The following is a 20,908-nucleotide window of genomic DNA, read 5'->3' on the forward strand; positions in this document are numbered from 1 at the left end:
ACTGTTAAGCACTCCAAATACTGCTGGATTTTTGCATCTCTTGCCTATAACAATGTATCTCTACTACAATGAAAAATATCACTGTAAGTCATGCACATGTGCCAAAGTAGCATTGACCTGACCACTTAGGTTGCTCGAATTGTAAACATTGTTGGCTTCAGCACTCAGTGTAAAGGTACCGTTACAAAGTGGGTTGAATGATGTAGATGTTGATGATGATGGCACTTGCATGCTGCAGAACTTTTCAACCAGAACACGTGGGAATGGGATGTGGGTAAAGGAAGGAGGTGAAAACAAGTATTCACATTGTGCCTTGTAATAAATCAACTGCCTCACATTAAATCAGGGTATCTGTGGAAAGGGAATGAGCACTAAAACTGCAAAAAACTTTATCAATCCAGTATTAAAAAGCAAGGACCAACATCAGAGAACAGTCTGTTACTGTCCAGATAGGCCAATTTTTGAATGGTAGTCATCTGAGTGCCTAACAGGCATCATTCTGATGAGGATTTGATGTTCTGATGAGTCTGTGAAAGAGTCAGAGCAGCAAGTATATAGGGATAAGTGACATTTTATAAAAGTGATTGCCATCACTGAGAAAAAAAAAGACACTTGAACTTTGAGTGCATGAAACTTGCTTCTGGCCTGAAATAGAAACTGTAAATGTCAAAGGGCAATGGCTCATACCATCCACAGATGGCTTCTTTCTTGGAAGACTAATGGTCTCTCAAGAGACTACGAGTGCAGAGACTACAGAATGGAGATGTCTCCATGGGTTTCCTTTTCCCTTGGTCATGGCTCTCTCTTCCTTATGTGACAAGATATGATGACTTTCTGTGACTCATAGGTAGGCAGGGAGTGTTCACCACTGCCCTTGTGTATTTCAGACCTGCCACACAACTGGGCCATTCAGTTTGAGCTAAGGTGTTCCACCTTGGAAGCAAGGACAGAATTTGATGGCCTCTGCAACAACATAAGATTTAAAGAAAGTGCATGTGCAAACCCCACCTGGCTGCTTTGTCTCCCAGAGATAATGGTAATTTCTAGGAAGACCTTTTTTGAAAGTGTCAAGGTATATGAGCTTATTACTAAATGGGCTGTGAACAGATGTTAGGACATTTTGTTATTTCTGTATAAAGTAGTCTTTGTGTGAGACCTATGAATGTGCTTCCTAATCTGGGATTGTCCCAAGCAGTTCGGGACATGTGGTAGAGTAATGTGGAGTGAACTAAAATCACTGATCATAAACCATCTTGAAAAGAAAAATATGTGTGTTTACTGCCAGAGATCACTGAGAGTAAAAACCTGTTTTAAATCAAGAACTGGAGCCATTTCAATTCCTTAAACTAGCTCTGGTTTAGCCTGGAAGTTAGCCCTGCTGTTAAATCTAAAGCATCAGATTTAGCCCTCTGTAAAAGCAAAGTAGCATAATAATTGAAGTATAATCTTCTTTAAGTACTTTTTAAACATGGGCATTGACACCGTAGGATTATACATTTTATGTCACATACTTATTTGCTGAATAAGTTCTTGTAACAAGCTAATAGCAGTTGGGGGCACAAGCCTACGAGATTTTACACATTCCCCACTCTATTTGAGTGGGATCAAATTGGAATTGAGGACTCTACCTTGCTAAAGTTCATAGTCCATTTGCTGCAATTTTCTTCTATACTGTTCTCTTGAACCTTTTATCTGCAGAAGGTAAAAAAAGGATCTCAACAGAGATGGTCACCTTTAAAGTATGGTCACCTTGGATGAGAGCTCTTCTTTTAAATATTTGTTCTGTGAACTCTTCAAATATTTCTAAGCACATTATTTATACCTCCATATAGAAGCTAGTGGATTTCTGTGAATATTATACACAAATCTGTTAATTACCCTCCTGATCATGCCCAATCAAGAAGACATTGCAAGTTGTATTTTAGGGAGCATTATTTTAGTACTATTTTGTCATGATTGGTCATTTCCTAATACTTAGAAGCTTCAGTCAATAACTGTGGGGATATGTCTGCTGTGAAGAGACATCTGTTTACTCAATAGATCTTTTTATTTAATTTTTAATAGAGCTTTTCTAATTTGGCTTGACCATTTGTTGTTAATGTATTTATAATGATTACAGTAGCTATAATTCATATCTAATGATTTTTTCTAAATCTATAAATATTATTTATTAAAAGATAAAAATTCAATACTTCTTGTAGCAGCCATTACAAAAAACTCAGCAATTGCAAAATGAAATAAATACATTTCACACCTGTACTGCAACAGATCAAAAAGATAAAACTAAAGAAGCAGTTCTGAACCACCTAATTTATATTATATAATTATTCAAATAATAGAGAGTAGAACTTGGACCCCACTGCACTCTATTGTAGCATGGTTAAATTTCTGCCACTGCATATTAAAAAAAAAAAGAACAAAAATATTAGATTTTAGCAGTTTGTTTGTTTAAAAAACTGTAAAAGTGAAGCTGATTTTATCAGTTTTAGAAAACAATTTAAGATACAGAGAGCCAGATTCTGGTGTCAGCTTGCCTGCTGTAGTTCAGTGACTAGACACATGGTCTATAGAACGTATGGGATGAATTCTGCTGCCAATTTGTGCACTTGGAGTAATTCTAAGGAAGTAATTGCAATTTAAAACTGCAAATAAATATAGGCTCAAAATCAATTTCTTCACTTACCTGCCAAAATTGAGTTCAGGGTTCAACATACACAGCACTTCTTCCATCTAAAGAATTCAAAGCACTTTGCAGAGGTGAATTAATATTACTCCCACTTAAAAAGCTGCAAGAAGACAGACAAGTGTGTTGGACAGAATCCATGGTAGATTGGGTTAGAGATTGAAGATGGTGTTTTTTCAGATTTGTTTCCTCAATGCTGTACTTGAGTTCTAAAGAAATGCTGAAAAGATTAGGAAGAAATGCCTATAATATGGAGATATTATATTTCCTTCCTTCCTTCCTTCCTTCCTTGATTTTTTAAATTAATTTTTTACAGAAGGAGGATAAGTTTGTGCTTTACCCACCCAAGTACATTTGTGTTTTTATAGATAATCCACCCTAGTAATTATCCCCAGGTGCTGAATTTACAGATTCTAGCTGGCCAATGATGAACTACAGCCCAGTTTGGTAGTCATTACTAGGCAGTATGCAGGTAAATTCCATTTTTCCCTGAGTGAAGCTGTACTCCTGTGCCCTGTTCTGTCAGCAGAAGCAGCCTGGGAAGCAGGCAGCTTCATGGGAGCCTGCTTGCTGGGGATTGATGGAGAGCCCAGTGGGAGATGCTGTGTCTCTCTATGTGAGTCCCACAATTTCTCCCCAGGATGTGGTCAGTCTCCTCTAAGAACTGTCAGAAAAGGGCAATCTCCCAGTGGTTTCACCCTTTAGAGTACATTTCCTTACATCACACTGGTTCTTGTGAAGATTTCTCCATCCTCTGTGACATTTTAGTTTGTAGATATAAGTCATTCCTGTTTTTTAAGTCCCCAAACTCCCAGCAGTGACTGAGGCAGGCACTGGTCCCTCTAATACACCAGTCAGTTGTGCTGACTCCATCTATCAAGAGATCAACCAAGGTATAAAGCACAGCTTTACAAGATGAGCAGTTCTTGGAGATTAGTAGCACAGTTCCATATATCAATAGCAGCCCACATGACAACATGTAGTATCTTTTATTTTCAGTAACTTCACTTGTTGTTCTTCTGTATTTGTTAAGCTTTTCCAGTACGGTGCTAATTTGATTATTCCCATATTAAAATGGACATATACAGAGATTATTCTAATTTATATGAAATTAAGTTGTAATGCTAACTGCACAGTTTCTGGACATTGGTAGTTATGCTGCAGAGCAACAACATAGGGAACTTCATAATGACTCTCACAATATATATGCAGGAGAAAAGATCTCTTTTTTTCAATCAGGCTTATATCCCAGCCTCAGGAAACCCCACATGCCCTGACTCAAAGTCACCTCTTAGCCTCACAGATATTCAGATAGCTTTAGTCTGCATTCAATAGTTGACTGTCTGAGGGAAATCGAATTTCCCTTCTATTTTAATGCAAACTAACAGATGCATTAAAAAACATTGCCTAAGAGCTACTTGCCTTACACATGGAAAAATAAAAACATATCCCTGGTGTGACAGCGTTCACAGGGGTTCTTGGATGAGGTAAGAGACGAGAATGTTGATTCCATGTTCAGAAGGCTTGATTTATTATTTTATGATATATATATATATATATTACATTATAACTATACTAAAAAGAAATAGAAGGAAAGGTTTCGTCTCTCAGAAGGCTAGCTAAGAATAGAATAGAAAAGAATGATAACAAAGGCAGCTGGCTTGGACAGAGAGTCTAAGCTGTCTGGTCTGTGGTTGGCCATTAATTGTAAACATTCAAAATGGCCCAATCACAGACACACTTGATGCATTCCACAGCAGCAGATAACTATTGTTTACATTTTGTTTCTGAGGCCTCAGCTTCTCAGAAGAGAGAAAATCTTAAAAAAAGATTTTTACAAAAAGATGTCTGCGACACCCTGGTATTTCTGAAAAGATACAAAAATTATTAATCAATATGATTAACAACAACGACCTTAAAATAGTGAGCCATCATTGTACATGACCAGTTGGTTAAGCCATTCATGCTTAATGTGTGCTATCAATGTGTGATGCACAGTAGGAACAAGACACTGACCATGTCTGAGGACTGCTTTAGGCTGGTGGATGAACACTAAATAGATCTAGGCAGAGGTAAGGCAGAAGAGCAAGCAAGGAAGAAAGAGGGGAGAGGCTTGATAGGGCCACAAGGAGTAACAACAGAGTCTGTGACAGTGCAAGTTCACAGCTCTGCAAAAAGGGCTGAAAGAGGAACATTCCTTGGATGTTTTCACTTTTTCAGCCATGCTCACATCCTTTTGCATTTTCTCCCTGGAATCATTTTTTGTGTTTGATTTGCCTTGACATGAGGACAGCTGCATGTGCCAAGCCTCAGAGTAACTTTGTGATTACCTCACTCTGGAAGTCAGAGAAAGGATTAGCATTATACAACAGTGGGCTAAAGCCAAATACAGAGATTAGTTTCCTGCCAATATTAATCCACAAATTGAAACATTCTGGAAAAATTGCTAGGTCATTACAAGAGATAGATCTGACTATCTGGAATCTAAACAGCCAATGGAACAGTAACAGAGGGAAAGATTTTGGTTTGTTTCCTCCTCTGAAATGGGGAAACAGAACGTGGAAATAATTGATCCAGAAGTGGTGAGAAAGGGAAATAATTTCAGCGCTAAAACCACACAACAGATTTAATACTGACTTCTAATGAGGGTGATAATTTGAAGTATGCAACTTTAAAAAAAATTACATATCCTGGTTGCAAAACCATAGAAGTTAGGGGCAAGATAAAATTCTGTGACGCTTTTCATTATCTTGATTTTTGCCTTTAAACTTTACGTAGACCAAAAAAACAATGGAAAATGGAGGTTTTGTTGTTTTTCTAAGGAAGTTATCTGATGTTATCTTTTGCAATCCCAAGAAAATCAAAGTTGATTTCATTTCACTATTGTTGTTGGAAGGTTTATGAAATAATATAATGAATCTCTAGACAATAACTAATTATTACTGATTACTAAGAAATAAGTCAACAAAGATATTTTCCTGTTTACATTCTTATCAGACTGTATCAAGACCATCTGCATTTTCAAGTCCTATGTCCCAAGGGATAAATGATTTGTGTTGTTCATTGAGTGTACACATGCAAACTTGTCATTTGGATTTGATGCACGTTACTGAACAAGAGCTGCGGAACTTAAACAGGAAAACGAGCGTTAATATACAGAAAGGAAAGCTTAAACATACAATCACAGCAGATAGAAAAGTAAATATTTCAGTGAAATGATTCTGCAAAACTCTTGCTCTGATTGTACAGCATCAGTGTTCATACTCAGAAACTGCTCGAGATCTATCACTTCTATTTGCTGATCGTTTTACAGGTATCTACCCCAAGGGTTAGTGTGTGTGTGTTTGTGCACACGTGTGCCTATGTGAGACAAGTGCTTTGCCCAAATCTGGCCCACACTGAAGAATTCAGGTCTGGATTTGGGAAGGGAATTAATAGCAATGTAAACTGGACTTGGGCAGTTCCAGAATGTGCTCATGTCTGCCCCCCCACTGCCATCAGCAAGCAGACTGCTCTCACTTCCACTTCTCTCAGACTCCAGTCCCGCAGAACCTGCTCTTTGCTAGATGTTTTGACACAACTGGAAGCTTGTCCTTCTCAGCAGTTTAGGACTCTCAAACTCCAAGCTCAATTCCCCTCTGCTACTGTTTTTATATCCCACACCTTTGCCTTTGCTCTCACATATTGCTGGAGTGATGGTGGTAGTGATGAGAGTATTTTCTGGTGCAGCTCTGGGGCTTGGGACTTTTTCTTCCTTTTTCCTGATTTTCCTGGCTTCAGAAATGGATGGCTCAGGAAAAGGCAAGGTGTGCTGGAGGACAGATGTGTGGGAAGACAGGTTTCCTACCAAAGGCAGTCAGAGCTATTGGGGGACCAACCTTGCCCTACCTTACACCAAGCAGGAGCTGCACCTTCCCTGAACATGCAGAAATCTCCCTGCTTCCCCTTAACCTTTGGAAATTATCTCCTCATCCTGCAAGTCAGCAGAGTGCCCAGTCTTTGCTCTCCAAAAGGCACTGCTAAATAGTTTTCAAGTACTGTATTGTTCCCCTTCCAAGAGTCAGAAGTCTAAGAGGCCACTGAACGTTACTAAGTTTTCCTATAATTTCTTTTTGCTCTGTCTCTGGCGTTACTGTGATCTTTTGTTTTATGGCTACATTTTAAATTTTTCAAGGTCTCCTAGCATAATAGGATCTGCCATCTTTTGGCACTACCCAGTACAAAATAGTAGTCAATAAACCACTCTGACTGGACTGGAGACTGTCTGTACACGTGCTTTTATATGACAGTCCTCTGTGCCCGTGGGGACACAATCATGGCTCTCTAGGAGCCAGCAGAAACAACTTGTTTGTATCTGCTGATCTTGGATTTGATGGCAGTGTTTGTGTGTTTAATGAAATCACACTGTCTATGAAGCTTAGCTATGAAATGGCTGTGTCTTTTCACCTTCACAGTGCCCTTAATACAAGAATTATTCTTGAGTTGTGCCTTTCGTGAGCTACATTATGTTAAAAACACAGCTGATTCAAAATGGAGTGAAATACCCTTTTTAGCTGGTGGATCAATATGGCTCAGTTGAGTAAAAATCCTTGGAGGGCTAGTGGGAGATTATGTGTCCTGAAGAAGTAACAGGCTTCCTTGTGGCAGTGAGAGCTAGTGTGCTGATCACTGCAGAGGCTTGATTAATGGAGTGATTAAAGCAGCAGAGTTAGTGCTCTGGCAGCTGGGGCATAGGAAATGGGCATGGAAACTACTGGGAGAGGGGAAATACACAGCTCCAGAATCACAGGGCTCACTTGCCCTAGCAAACACTTTGATGTTGGAGGTGGGGAAGGATGAAACACATCAGGCAAAAAGAAAAAAATACCTCCCGCCCCCTTCCTCCTTCCCCCTTCCCCCCTTCCCAGCCTTATGCTTACAAGGGAAAGCCCCTGCCTTTGGCTCACTTAGAAGGCAATAAAGCTTCCTATTATGAGGCTTTCTCTGATGTATCATAACTGGTCTCAGGCTCCAGAAATCTGATCCCTCAGAACAAAACTTACAGTAGATGTTAATAGAGTCTCTAACCCAGCAATACTATGAACAAGGCCCTGCATGGGCCCAGGAAAACTTAAAATTCAGTCATATGCTTTATTCTTCATCTTTCCTGGCCTGTTTCTTTTTCCTAGGCTAGTCCACTTTTAAACAGAGGTGAGCCAAACTCAGACTACTTGTGTTCAAGGAATTGATTCCCCCAGAGCTACAGGCTGAGAGCCAACTTCTTTTTTTGGGTCCTTTGCAATGGCAACAAATCTATGTGTGGTTGTTTGAGCTGGTCCCATTAAAGATAAGGATCATGTGCAGGGCTGGAACCTGCATCTGGAGTCAAAATTCCCAAGACTCAAAGGGTTTAGATCAGATGTCTGGGAATGGAGCCCTCGTTGTTCACTTTAGACATATGATCTAAAAAAAACTTCAAAATTGTAGCTCTTTTCAGATTATCTTCAGCTGTGAGAGGCCTGGGGATTCACATTCTTGGCTTACTAGTATGACTTCTCTATGCCTCACATCACCACAGTTGATTAGAAATACCTTCTTTATTAACTTTCAGCTCCTGCTTCATGCATGAAGGTTAATAGCCGAGAATATCCTTGGAGAAGGTACCTTGTATTTAACAGATAAAGGCTAGGATGGGGCACGAAAAGGGGAATAAAATTCCCCCTCAGTCCGCTAGAGGGAATCTCCCTCTGAGTGGAGCCGAAAGCCTCGGCCCAGCCCCAGGCACAGCGTCCAGGGCTCCCCTGGGTCACGCAGCCTCTCCCTCCTCCTGCTACCCTCAGTGAGCTCCCGTTTCTAATTTAATAACCACAACAAAAACATCAAAATTCTATAATGGCTTTCCTAGAGAAAGATAGGAAAATTAGCACCCAAGAACAGTATGCATCTGAAATAGCTAGACCTTTAAACAATAGATAAATGGCTACTAGACAATGGCATTTAAATATATGACCTAGATTAACAAGTTTAAGTCCCCTAATTTTGTATCCCTGGTATATTACTTACGGTATTTTTGGGTTACAAACATTGATATGAAGTGGATATTCGTGTGCATTATGTGGGAAGCATTTGCATTATATATAATGCATAAAGAAATCTACACAGCCTTTAGCACGCCAGCTGTTTCTGTTTATGACACTGAGTTATTCATGAAATCCAGGAAGACATTTTATAGTAAAATATGCTACCTGCTTGCTTCTAAATGTCTGGAGCTGTCTGTCCGTCTTCCTAAATAATTAAGGGAGCGATGTGAAATTAAGTATCATGTTTCAATTCACCTTTTCCCTTCATCAATCCTTTCTTGTAAGAGGAGCCAGGAACTAGAGAAAAATATGACTCACAGGGGCTGTTTAGGTGTTGCTGTCATATGTACAAAAGGTAAAGAGAATGATAATATGCCTTTCCTGTCTGTAATAGTGTTCACTGTAGCAAACCTTTCTGCTTGTTACAGTAGAGTAAATGGGGTGTTTAATTTGGGATTGAGTGTAGTCTGGAGTCAAGGTGCAGCAGTTTTATTACAGAATGCAATTTTATTGGAGACTGAAGATTTAAATTCCACCATACATACAATATATATACATGGAAGTTCTGCTTTGCAGATACAGGCTAGTACATACACACACACAGAGTTCTTGTATGTTAAACACACTCTCTGATTTTTTATTTGAATGAACCAAGGGATTATGCCATATTTCTGCATTTTCTAGTGCACTGTGAAACCTCGTTAGAATGCAGGCTCCTCCAGCCATCAAGGAAAGAAAACACACACATGCATTTAAAAGGAGCAAGTGCTATTTTTCATTTCCTCTTCAGATTTTTGACAGTACCCGCAATGTCTCCAGTTCATGACCCTCAGAAAGAAGCTTTTTGGTTTGAAAAATATTTTCTTTGTTCAGCGTTTTTTTCCCAGCAAACACATCATACCCCGCTCCCTTCCCCCAGAAAGGTGCTTGGATCATGTAATCGTTTCTCCTTTATTTAGTTTAAATCTTAAGACAGAAGACTTTCAATAGAATGATTTTCTGGCAAGGCCACCATATGATGTGTATATTTGGAAATCAAATTATTTAGAATTATGACCATGTCATCAAAATAAGCCATTTTGAAATGCACTGCTAGCTCTCCAAACAGATTGTATGGGGAAAATTGGATAACACTTGGCTTGAGCGCTTACAAGTCAGTAAAATCAAAACACTAGGGACCGTTTCATTTCATTTTCCTCCAAAGAGGAGCCCCCCTCCGGCCGCGCGGGGGCTGCGGGACCCGCGGGAGCCGCTCCCGGCCCGGCCCCGCGCCCGGCCCGCCGCCAGGTGGTGCCCGCAGTTTAGGGACATCTGCCCGCTCCTTTTTCCCAAGGATTCGGAGATAAATAACAGCCGAGCGGGGATTCTGGCGCAGACAGGATATTTAACACCCGCAGATCAAAAAACCTAAAGCTTTTACCTACCCCGGTACAATAAACCTGGCTTTAAGAGCCTTGTTATTCCTAGATTTAATAGCTTAGTCATTTCTTTTTTCTATTTACAACCCTTGCAAACCAAAGAGAGAAAAATAATATTGTTGTGCAGACTATAAATACTGTTGCCGTGAATCTATTTTATCTGGGGGGAAAGTACACATAGATTCTCAACTGGGAGTGTATTTGTGTATCATCCCTGGTTGCTGGCACACCGTGAAGCTGCTTTCTCTAACGTGCCACAGCGGCTGCGTACCTTGCTGAAAGGAAATTGTTTCTTCCCAGGCAAAGGAGGATCCTCATCCTGCTATGGGCAATCACACGCAATTTCCATTTTGTTAACGTTTTCACAACCCTCTTTTTTGGAGCTCTCTGATAGCTAGCTAGTGGTAGCCAAGGTCACTGCCTGCTTTGGCTGCTGTTTTGCCAGCAACATATTTACACTGCAGTGTTGAGTAAACTGTTTGTATCCAACTTTTTTTTTAAGGAAAAAAATTAGGCGAACGCAGCTCTTATGAAAGACCGATACTGACAGTCAAGTATTAATTCTTTTATTCGCATGTGCACATAGCTTTAGAATGAGCTTATGCCTAGATCTTGCCAATGACCTCAACCTTGATCTGGAGGGACCGTTTATTCACGAGCAAAACATTCATTCTCCTTACAAACTGGTCCTGAGACTGCTGCCTGTGTGACATTTGGTCCTCTATTAATAAACACAAGACACAAAATTACTGTGATTTTGTCCTCTTACCATTTGGGGTTGTATGTCATGCACACAAGCGCTGCGGCTACTCCTGAGAAACTTTAAATTAGAAATTAGCATTTAGTGGCTTTGTACATCTCAGAGAGGAATTACGAGCAATCCTGGGGCGACTGAGGGCTGTGAAAGCACGGGGAATCCGGCACAAAGGCGAGCACTGGCGGGAGAAGACGGCCTTTCTTAGCCAGGGCCAAGGCATTTCTCATGGCCGCACGACGAGCGTGCCCGAGGAGTGTAACGCAGGTCCCTGCTCATCAAAATCATAGAACCACCATTTTGCAGCCCACATGCAAGAGCGAGAAAATGGTGGTTCAGAACGGCTAACACACCCACCTCAGCACCGAGCTCCTCTGCTCACTCAACAGCCCTGCTCTTTTTAAAATTATTTTGAAATGGCAATAGATTTTAGATTAGGAATGAGACAGGAAATGAGAGGAAAATCCTGTGTGCATCTGGAAAACACACAGTATAAAAACTAACTCAGAGCTTGAAGAAAACAATGTATGTATACATGTGAAAGCAGTCTCCACATGAATTTTCTAATAACTGTAAGATGTCTCTTCGTCTTAAATAATGTAACTTTAAGAAGATTTAACACAATAGGTACTGTTGTATTGCTGCTGAAGCTAATGAAGTATTTTTTTTAAATAAAATCGTAGAGCAGAAGTAATTACATTCAACTCTGAGCAGGAATTAGCTTGGCACGGCAAATGATGAACCTTGCTTCATAAGAAGAGGACTTTTTAATATGATGATTTGGCAATTTGGAGGGATGGTTACTTTCATTTTAACAGGCCTCTGCTTAGTGTATGTCTCCCTAGGGATGTAATGAAGGTTAACAACTTACACGTGGGGAGAAGGGATTTTAGTGATTAGGGAAATTGCAGGCTCCAGTTTATGTGAGCATGTATGTGACAGGGAGAGAGAGATTCCTCCTCATTTCAGACACTGCTGCACAAAAGGCATATAAATGTGAAACTTTTCCAGGGAAAACCCATATGTAATATAGATAGTAGTTCACCAGGGGCTGAACTGAATGGCAAATACTGGCCCCTGGGCTCTTCGCTGATATCAGATGCGGTCAAAACAGAGAGGGCTAGCTCACTTCCAGCAGTGCATCAGCATGGTCTATTCTAACAAAAGTCTTGTTTTCACAAAACTGTGTAGATCATGTATTGGGCTCAAGAAGTCATGACTGGTGACTCAGAAAAGCAGGACTTAACTTCTTTCTTTTCTGTACTCCAAGAGTATTTTTTCACTGAACTTCCTATGTACTTCATACAAACTGAATTTAGGTCTTGGAAGAAATTCCAGCTGAATTTTTCACTGCAATGTTTTATTTTATAACATTTGTTATTAAATTACTTTAAAATTTATTTGGTATTAAACAGCAAATCAGAACTCTGCTTTCAACCAAAACCAGCTGTCCACTTACATTTCTGTGCATTCTTGACCCAGTGTGACAATTACCAGGGGAAAAACATCCCTTTACAATATTGAAGGCAGTCCTGCGCCTGGACATTCAACAATATTCATTGGCCTGTATAATTTAAACAAGAGCAGTTTGTTAGCCTAATAAATACAAGATTTGGGCTGAGAAATAAAGGTGCTGTCAATAATCCTTTAGCCAGATAATAGAAAGGGGATTATGTGATTATTCTGTCAAAAAATTAGGTTTCATGCTTTTAATTGGCATCATATCCTGTCATGAGTCTGTAGGGTTTAAATCACAGTCCACCAAGTTAGAGTGAGAAGGAAACCTAATAGTAAATCCTTTCATCCCAGAGCCTGTAGAGTTTTTATGTGAAGTCCTAATTTCTGTTAAAATACTTCCAAAGAAAGACAACAGGAAACAGTAAACATGGCAACACCACAAATATATTTCTGACTATTTCTGTCAGCGTTCAAAGAATAAGTTGTATGGGCTGGAAAGGAAACTGCTGTATCATTAAGACCCAAGCAGGCTCAAACAGCCACCCTTTTGTAAAATGGCCCCCTCCCCACCATGTCTCATAAATCTTGCTTCAAACTCGGCTAAAGTCATGGATTGACTTTGCCTCTTGCAGTAATGGCTTGAAACTGTTGTGCATCACAGCTCTGCGTTCAAAGGGAATCAGGAGTGTTTAAAAACAACTTCTGGTGCAGGATGCAATTATAACTGACAGCCAGATGTCTGCCCTGTCTGGTACAGCAAGCCTAGAAGAGATTGCAAATGGTCCCAAGACCTTTGGATCTAAACAGTGCATCCGAGTGAGTGATACACAGATAAACAACAATACCACAAATCACTGACACCAGCCGGGGGGTTGCTGTTACTGATAAAGATTTTAGATGTCAGGAAGAGGCTGACCCTTCCACCCTCTCTTCTCTAATTTTTAACTGCACCAAAACCAAAGCATGTTAGTGGAAAAAGTCTCAGCCCATGAAGGGTGTTTATATATCCACTGCCAGAAGTTCACCTTGTGAGGAAAGTCCCCTAAGTAATTGTTTAGTTTATAGAGGTTAACTGGACTGTGGTGAAAGATATTTGATATTTTTATTAAATTACATGTTTGGAGCATTTGCAGCAAGTTCTGTAATTCAGGGTGACCATTCCAGGTGTATTGCCAACTAAATACATTTTTAAATGAACACTAAAAATGGACCTTCTTCTCTTTCCAGAGTCTGAATTGATTATTATATACAAGAGATTATGGTATACAATAATCAACACAATTGATAATTATGTACAATATTATATCCATTGACATTTCATGTCAATGTATGTTTCTTATAGTACTTGTAGGAATTTTTAGATCGCTCTCTCTCTCCATACAGCATCCTACTTTGTGTATCTTTTGTGAAGCATGTGCTCAGACCTACTGACTTAGCAAGCACAGGTTTACCTGGGGAGTACACAGAGAATGGTGCAAAGCTTTCAAGAAAGCAGCTCTTATCTTCCTATCTTTTACTAATATTCACTATGAGACCAACCAACTCAGAGGCTTTAGAAGTGCAAGGCTTTAATTGTTTTTCCATGGGCAGTAGACCAGGTCCTACCTGGTTCTGGTGATATTTTTAAAAGAATCTGCTGTTAAAATGACCTACAATCACCATACAATAATGTTAGCCTACAGGGAAATGGCTGAAGAGTGTTTGGATGGTAACAATTTGAAGCAGTGAAGACATGTGAATAATGTGAAGAAAAAATGTAGACACTTTAAAAATAAGTATTATATTTGATATTTGATGTATTTGATATGCCTTTATGATCACCTTCTTCCTGTGATATTGTTACTGTCTTTAAAATATCTGATATCTGATAATAAGTTTATCTGGTTTGAATTATCTCCTGTTTTGTAGCAGGATTTTGTAAAATTTATGAAGGAAAAAAAAAAAGAAAACAAGAACAGAAGCTGTCCAGGAGACATCTCTTTCTTATATCCCAGTGAGAAAATTCACTGCATCACTTTATCACAGGTCTTCAGTGTGTCACAAAGACAGGTCTGTGCAATATTATTAGAATGAAAGATAAGAGACTCCATAATACAAAGATGTCATCAGTGATGGGAAAATTCCAATTTTGAAAGAGGACACCATTCCAAATATCAAGCTTGAAGGATTTAGTATCTTGAAACATTTTTCAGGTTGGTTCAATGTCATTGTGATAAAAAGGATGTCACTTAAATCACAGCAACCTGATGTGCAAAGTTGTCCTGCTGGATGAACTGCTAAAACTTTTACTCACAGAAGACTCATTTCAACTAGCCTGAAAACTGACCAGACCCCTGCACATTCCTTGGGCCAGACTGACTGCATGGCCTTTATGGTGAAGGATGACCAAAACCCATCTTTGTAGCTTCCATTCCTGCCCTGGCTGTCAGTGCCTGACTCCCATTCCTAGAGCAGGCACTGCTTGTTTGGACATCCCCAGCTGGCACAGGCAGGCTGGTGCCGGGCTGGCCAGTGGGGCACCCCCAAGCACTGCTGCAGCATGGCACAGACATGCCCCAAATCACCTTCAGGCCAAGAGAAAAGGCCCCAGGTTTATGCTATATACCAAGAAACTGCTGCTTCAGTAGAAGTGTTAAAGCATTTCAAACCACAGCTTTTTTTAAGTGTGAATAAAGGCCCTAGAATTCCCCATGGAAAATAAAGAATTGCCAAGAATATGGATGTGAGAGGAAGGACTGTCAGGTTTGAATCTTCTGTGAAAAGCCAGATCACACAGAGGGAGGGACCTGGGGCCTAGTGGTGGCCCTATTTCGGCCAGCATTGAAGTCTGGGGAATAATTCATGAGAAGGTAATATATAATAATATATAATTCAATAAAACCTCTGGAGTCTTCTTTAAATCAAACTAGCACATGAACAAGTGCTGACTTTTAAGCATTCCAGTTTTTTCGAGTTTGTCATTTTAATAAGGTTTGAATGGTCACACAATCCAAATCCATTTTGGCATGTTGAATTTTATTTTGTTTGTAATAATTTTAAAGTTAATGATTACTGTGTAATACCATGTATGGGACTCTTCTTGGAGACAGACTTTATTTACATGAGGAACCTTTGAAAAGCTACTGTCAGTGTAACATTCATTGTTTCAGCACTTCTAAATGGTATTTTAAGGTCCTGGTAATTCTCATTGATAAGAGAGATATAAATATCTCCTCACCTTTGCCTCAGAGTGCATCAGGAAAGAAATGAACACAGATCAAGATGAAAAAAAAGTCTGCAAGTTGTATCAGCCCTCCCTCTCCCCTGGCAAACTTCCCAGCAGTATGGCTGGGACTATGCAAGGAGAGAGGAAGAAGTTCTGAGACTAGGCTGGGCTGCAGGCAGGCTCCATAATGCTCTCTTAAAGGCAGAATTTGGGTCAAAAAATGATGCTTGAAATGGCCCTTGTCCCCACCCACCAGGGTAAAACAGACCTTTCTCTCCATCCCAGAGTAAAAGGGAGAGGAAAGCCATTGGACCAGGCTTCCCTGTGCACTGGCTGCTGGGCAGGCACTGCTCCTGAACACCCTAAACCCCTGGCACCTATGTTACACCCCAGATTAATCCCTTTGCCATAGCTGCCCTGGCACCCACTTGCCCATGAGACTCCTGTGTATCCTTCTCTGCCACATCATGTTTTACTCAGAAAGGTGAGGGCAGATTGCTTTTGCAGTTTCATGCTGCCTTACCTGCTATGCTTAAGGGCTAATCTGGTAACCTGAGGGGAATGAATTTATCTTCCTCATTTGCCTCTCAGATCTTTAAAACCTTGAAGATATTATTTAAGCTCACCAGGATATTTTAGGCAGGTAAAGATGAAAAACAGGAGTCAGGCAGATCCTGTGAGAACAGAGCAGCTGGAGGGACTTCCCTAAGAACCTAAATACCTTCAAGCCAAGTGCCTCCGTTTCTCCTCTGGAAAATGGTTATAAGGACTCAGCAAGTTACAGGGTGTTGTCCTGTGAGAGTAACTAGAGCAGCACTTGGGCAGCCAGACCCTTCCCAGTGGCTCTGGGAGCACCCTTGCCATGTTTGTTACTCGTGCCAATGCTTCTCATGCAGAAGGCACAAGACAAGTACAGGGGTGTTAAATAACATAGGAGTCCCTGATCCCTAAGAGGTCACAGGATGACCACAGAAATTTGGCAGGATTTTCCAGTATAAGGTAGGAAGTTCTCCCACTGGGTTTACTGTTTATAATTCCTCCAGCTAAGATTGCATGTTAGATTCCTTGTAGATATTCTGAGTTGTGTGTTTTAAGGTGGTCATGTTAGATTCCATTTCTCTATTGCTATGGTTACCATTAGTAAAGTTGTCTCCATAAGTTACCAGGAAAGAGACAGTAAAAGAAATGTTAATTTCTTGAGAGCTAGTAATGAGATAGATAGATAGATAGATAGATAGATAGATAGATAGATAGATAGATAACTATATAACTATGATATATAGTTCCATAGAGTGAAAATAAAGGAGAAGAAAAATGGGACTAAGCAAAAATTATAGAAAACATTAAATGATTGCATAACTACCACTCAGCTTAAGAACTTCAATGACATTGCACTATAAACAATAACTATGTTCAAGGAAATCCAAAGCTCTCTTTTGAGAACTGTAACTGCTATTCTTTATCTGGTCTCAGCCACAAAAACCATAGTCTGGAGCTACTGCTTACTCCTCAGGAAGGGTTTCTGGGCTTTCAAAATTACCACACTCATAAGAGGAAACTGAGGGAGACAGTTTGTACTTCAGATGAGAGTTCAGAAAGTAAATCCAAGGATGTGGGTAATATTGAGTTAGATAGGAGTTTCATTGATTGAATAATCTATAGCTGCAGAAAGTACAGCTATTTTTCTACTGAGTTTCACTTATCTGACTTTCTTCTGAGGAAAGCTTTTATGGGGTACATCTATCAGATTGGACACAGAGGCACAATGCTCATCGGCGTATGTCCATTAAACTGTAATGAAACTACAATGTAGGTAGCACTTCAACTGTCTTATTTTTATATACTTTAAGTTTATATCATTATCTTCAGGTACTTTCATTCTTTAATACATCTGCAGCATACTAAACTTTGTAGCAGATAACTACATAAAAAAAAAAAAAGGATAGAGTTTTGGTAGGAAATGTGTGTTTTTCTCAATTGATGACCGAGGCTGGAGTTCCAGCCTCAGTCACAAGCCACAGACTCCCCAAACTTCAGGAATTTTATTAAAAATTCATAAGACAGGTTAATTAAACTCTGCTGTTATTTTCTGTCTTCCCTTGAGCTCCCTGGAGTAGCCTCACTGGAAAGATCCCATCACTTAGGCATTAGGCACTCATTTGGGACATGGCAGATGTGGACTCCAGTCTGTGCTCTAATTTACAGAGAAAGAATTGTCTTATGGTCTCCTGAATAGCAGGGGACTATGTTAATATCTAATCTATAATCTTCCTTCTCAAGTAATAGTAAAAGGCCTAGGGAATGTTTTCATCACTTTGAGGGACCCATATTTTTTGTTACATTTTTCTCCTGATTTGGGAAATGGCAGCTTTTCAACAAGCAAATGATTTGCCAACTAAAAATAAAAATAACAAACAGCCCTTAAAAAGTACCTATTGCTTGTTTTGCCAGCAGTTTTGAAAAAGGAAAATTAAAGACCTTATTAAAGTCCCTTAACAAATTTCAGTAGGGAGTGAACTTGGCTTTCTGGCTTCATCAACCCCAAATTTGTTTTCAGGAAATTGAATGGGCTTTAGCTGCACAAATCCCACTCTTATGCATATGAGTACTATGGCTAAAACAAAAATGGCTTTTACAGAACACCTTATCTTCTTTAGTTAAGGACTTTTTGGTTGAGTTTCATGCTGTTGGCATGTTGCACGTAAATAAGTTGTTAATCTACTGTTGCTTGTCCATCAGCCTACAGAACACTGTACTCCAGCTTTGTGCTTAGCAAAAAGTCATTACCAAGCTCACAGGTAACTGCCTATTAATAACTAATTCATCATGACTGCACTTTTAGTCTCATTGTGAACAATGGCACAAGTTCCACTGGCTTGAATAGTAGGGTTTGGCCTGTTAAAATGACTAATATGTATTTTCTCACGTTCACCAGGGAACCTGTAGGGTTGGCACTGCCCCATGTGCCAAGTGCTGCATTTCACTGGTGCACCTGATGATGGGTTGTTAGAGAATGACTGAGTCAGAATCAGGGATTATCTGCAGAAACAGTCACAGATTTCTGTATCCACAGATTTCTCCCTTGACCCATGTTCTCCACATACCATCTTCTGGCCATCCTTGGTGGAGGGGAATGTCTCAAGCCACATAACTGCCCTGAAAATGCCCATTGGGGTCTGAGGGACTTCTCCAGGGCATGGCATTGGTGCATCCTGGGGACAGGGCCATCCTTAGTAGTGCTGCTTCCTTGAATTATTGCACAAAGGTTGTTCTCTTTCAGCCAGGACTGTCTTGCCAACCTTGCATACCTCCTGTAGGCACCAGTCCAGGTCCAGTTACTGAATCCTACCTCTCTGTTTCCATGATGGTGGGAACTGCTTCCTCAGGCCTTTTCTGACGTTCCAGAAAAAAACTGAAGCCCCTCAGGAAAGGGTTAATTAGTTAGAGGCTTCATTGATTAAATAATGTGTGGCATGTTTACATATTTATATTCAAAGCATTTCAAAGTTTGCTTTTTCTCTCAAAAGAACAATAGCAACAACTCCTCTTCCAAATTTAAAGTTTCCAGTCCATCACTTCTTTTACCCCATCATTTCATCCTGCAGGTTTCCAGTTTGATTGCTGTTAAAGGTTTAAGAAGTTTAAATTGACCTTGACCCGCAAACATGTGATTTACAGTACATGATATTGTTCTCGAAAAACAAAACTTCTGTCCTGAAGCTAAACTGCATTTAATGATTAATATTACTGCTCCTGGGCCAAGTTCTGGCATATTTACTAACACTGTACATTATTTTAACTCCTCCTGAAGCTCCATTGATTTTGGAGGCACTCTTCCAAAGTGAGGCAGATTCACAAATAGAATAAATATACAAACATGTGGTCCTCTAATATATTGCCATGATTTTGAAGATAAATTCTTTGATCACTTCTAACCTTGTCCTCAGACCTGTTTGTAGAGTCCTTGCAAATTATTCAAGCATATTTTAAAAATACACAGATGCTGCCTGTTTTCTTAAAAAGAAATCCCTACTGGGCAGTATCATGAGATATTGGAATATAATACATATGTTTGTGCTGGAAGAGAAAAAGTTCTCTTTCTGCTTTGAAAATTATGAAATGTGTTCTTGTTGGAGACTTTAATGGGGTAGGGTTAAAATCACAGGGAATTACACAAGTAATTGTAAAATTGTGAAGGAATTTAATTCTAGTGTCCCTGTGAAATTTGGAACAATGTGTGTTAAAGAGACCAAACTGGCATTGGAGTGTTCCTGGTACTGTTGGTACCTTTTATCTTTTCTTGGCATGTCTTTAGGAAAGAGCAGAGAAAGAAAAATATGAAATTGAACACAGCAAATTTAATTATAAAACAAAGCCACCCACCTTGCTGTCAGGGTCAGGAAGTATAATCGCCTCCTTTTGACGCAAGAATGAGCTTAACAACATATGTTAAATGAACAATTATTTAAAATAAAAGGAAATAGCCTTAAAAACAGCTGTAGTATCTCAGACTGTAGCACTGCAGCAGCGCAGAAAAACAGACCATTGTGGAAGAAAGGCACAAGCAGAAATGAGAGCACTCCTACAACCCTGTGCTGTGACAAAAGCTTTGCTCTTGACAAAAGCAAAAAACAATAATTTCACAGAATGCTCTTAAATATCTCACTTGTATTTGATCTCAGCAGTTTATTCTGCTTTTGATTTTTTAATGTTTGTTCATTTTAGTCTTTTTTCTGTGTAATTATTTGTTGGCTGCATGACTAAATCCTAACGCCCAAAGCCACTGTTTGCTGCACAATGGCACGATGACATTGGGTGTTCTCCAGTAAATTGTGTTTCGCTGAGTGTCGCAAGCAGTGGAAACGCCACAGCAAGTGCGTCAGCGTTAGATGCACACCTAAGAAGAATAAAAAGAAAAGAGCTTTTTGCACCAGAATAAATCCATTTCTCTTGAAAGCACCGGGAGTCACCTGACCGAGCCCAGAGCCTCCAGGATAACGCAGCACCAGCCTGCAATGGGAAAGAAATTAAGCAGGGCTGCCTCCGCCTCGCACACGCCTTTTAGCCTGTCGACGCGTTGCCTGTCCGTATCCCTCACAGCGCATCTGTAGAGCCATTAAATTGGATAATCCCTCTGGCCTTTGATACATTTCTGGACATGATTATTTCATTACTCGCAGTATATCAGTAGGATCATAATAAAAAGGACTTCTGACAACCTGCCAAGAGTTTTGTGGCCTTGTAAACACAAAAGTGCTCTAATAAAATTTTATTAAGTGTTAAAAAGTCATAAAAAGTGAAATAACATAAACTACAAAATTTACTGTCCTC

At 39.8% G+C, this 20,908-nt stretch overlaps 1 long non-coding RNA gene across 1 annotated transcript in view; it reads left to right on the top strand.

Moving 5' to 3' along the window:
* Nucleotides 1-20,908, top strand: part of LOC143694513 (uncharacterized) — a 173,606-nt gene that overhangs the window by 94,499 nt on the left and 58,199 nt on the right. The gene's annotated exons all lie outside the window — the stretch shown is intronic.

This window comes from Agelaius phoeniceus, chromosome 7, assembly GCF_051311805.1.
Source record: "Agelaius phoeniceus isolate bAgePho1 chromosome 7, bAgePho1.hap1, whole genome shotgun sequence".
Lineage (NCBI taxonomy): Eukaryota > Metazoa > Chordata > Aves > Passeriformes > Icteridae > Agelaius > Agelaius phoeniceus.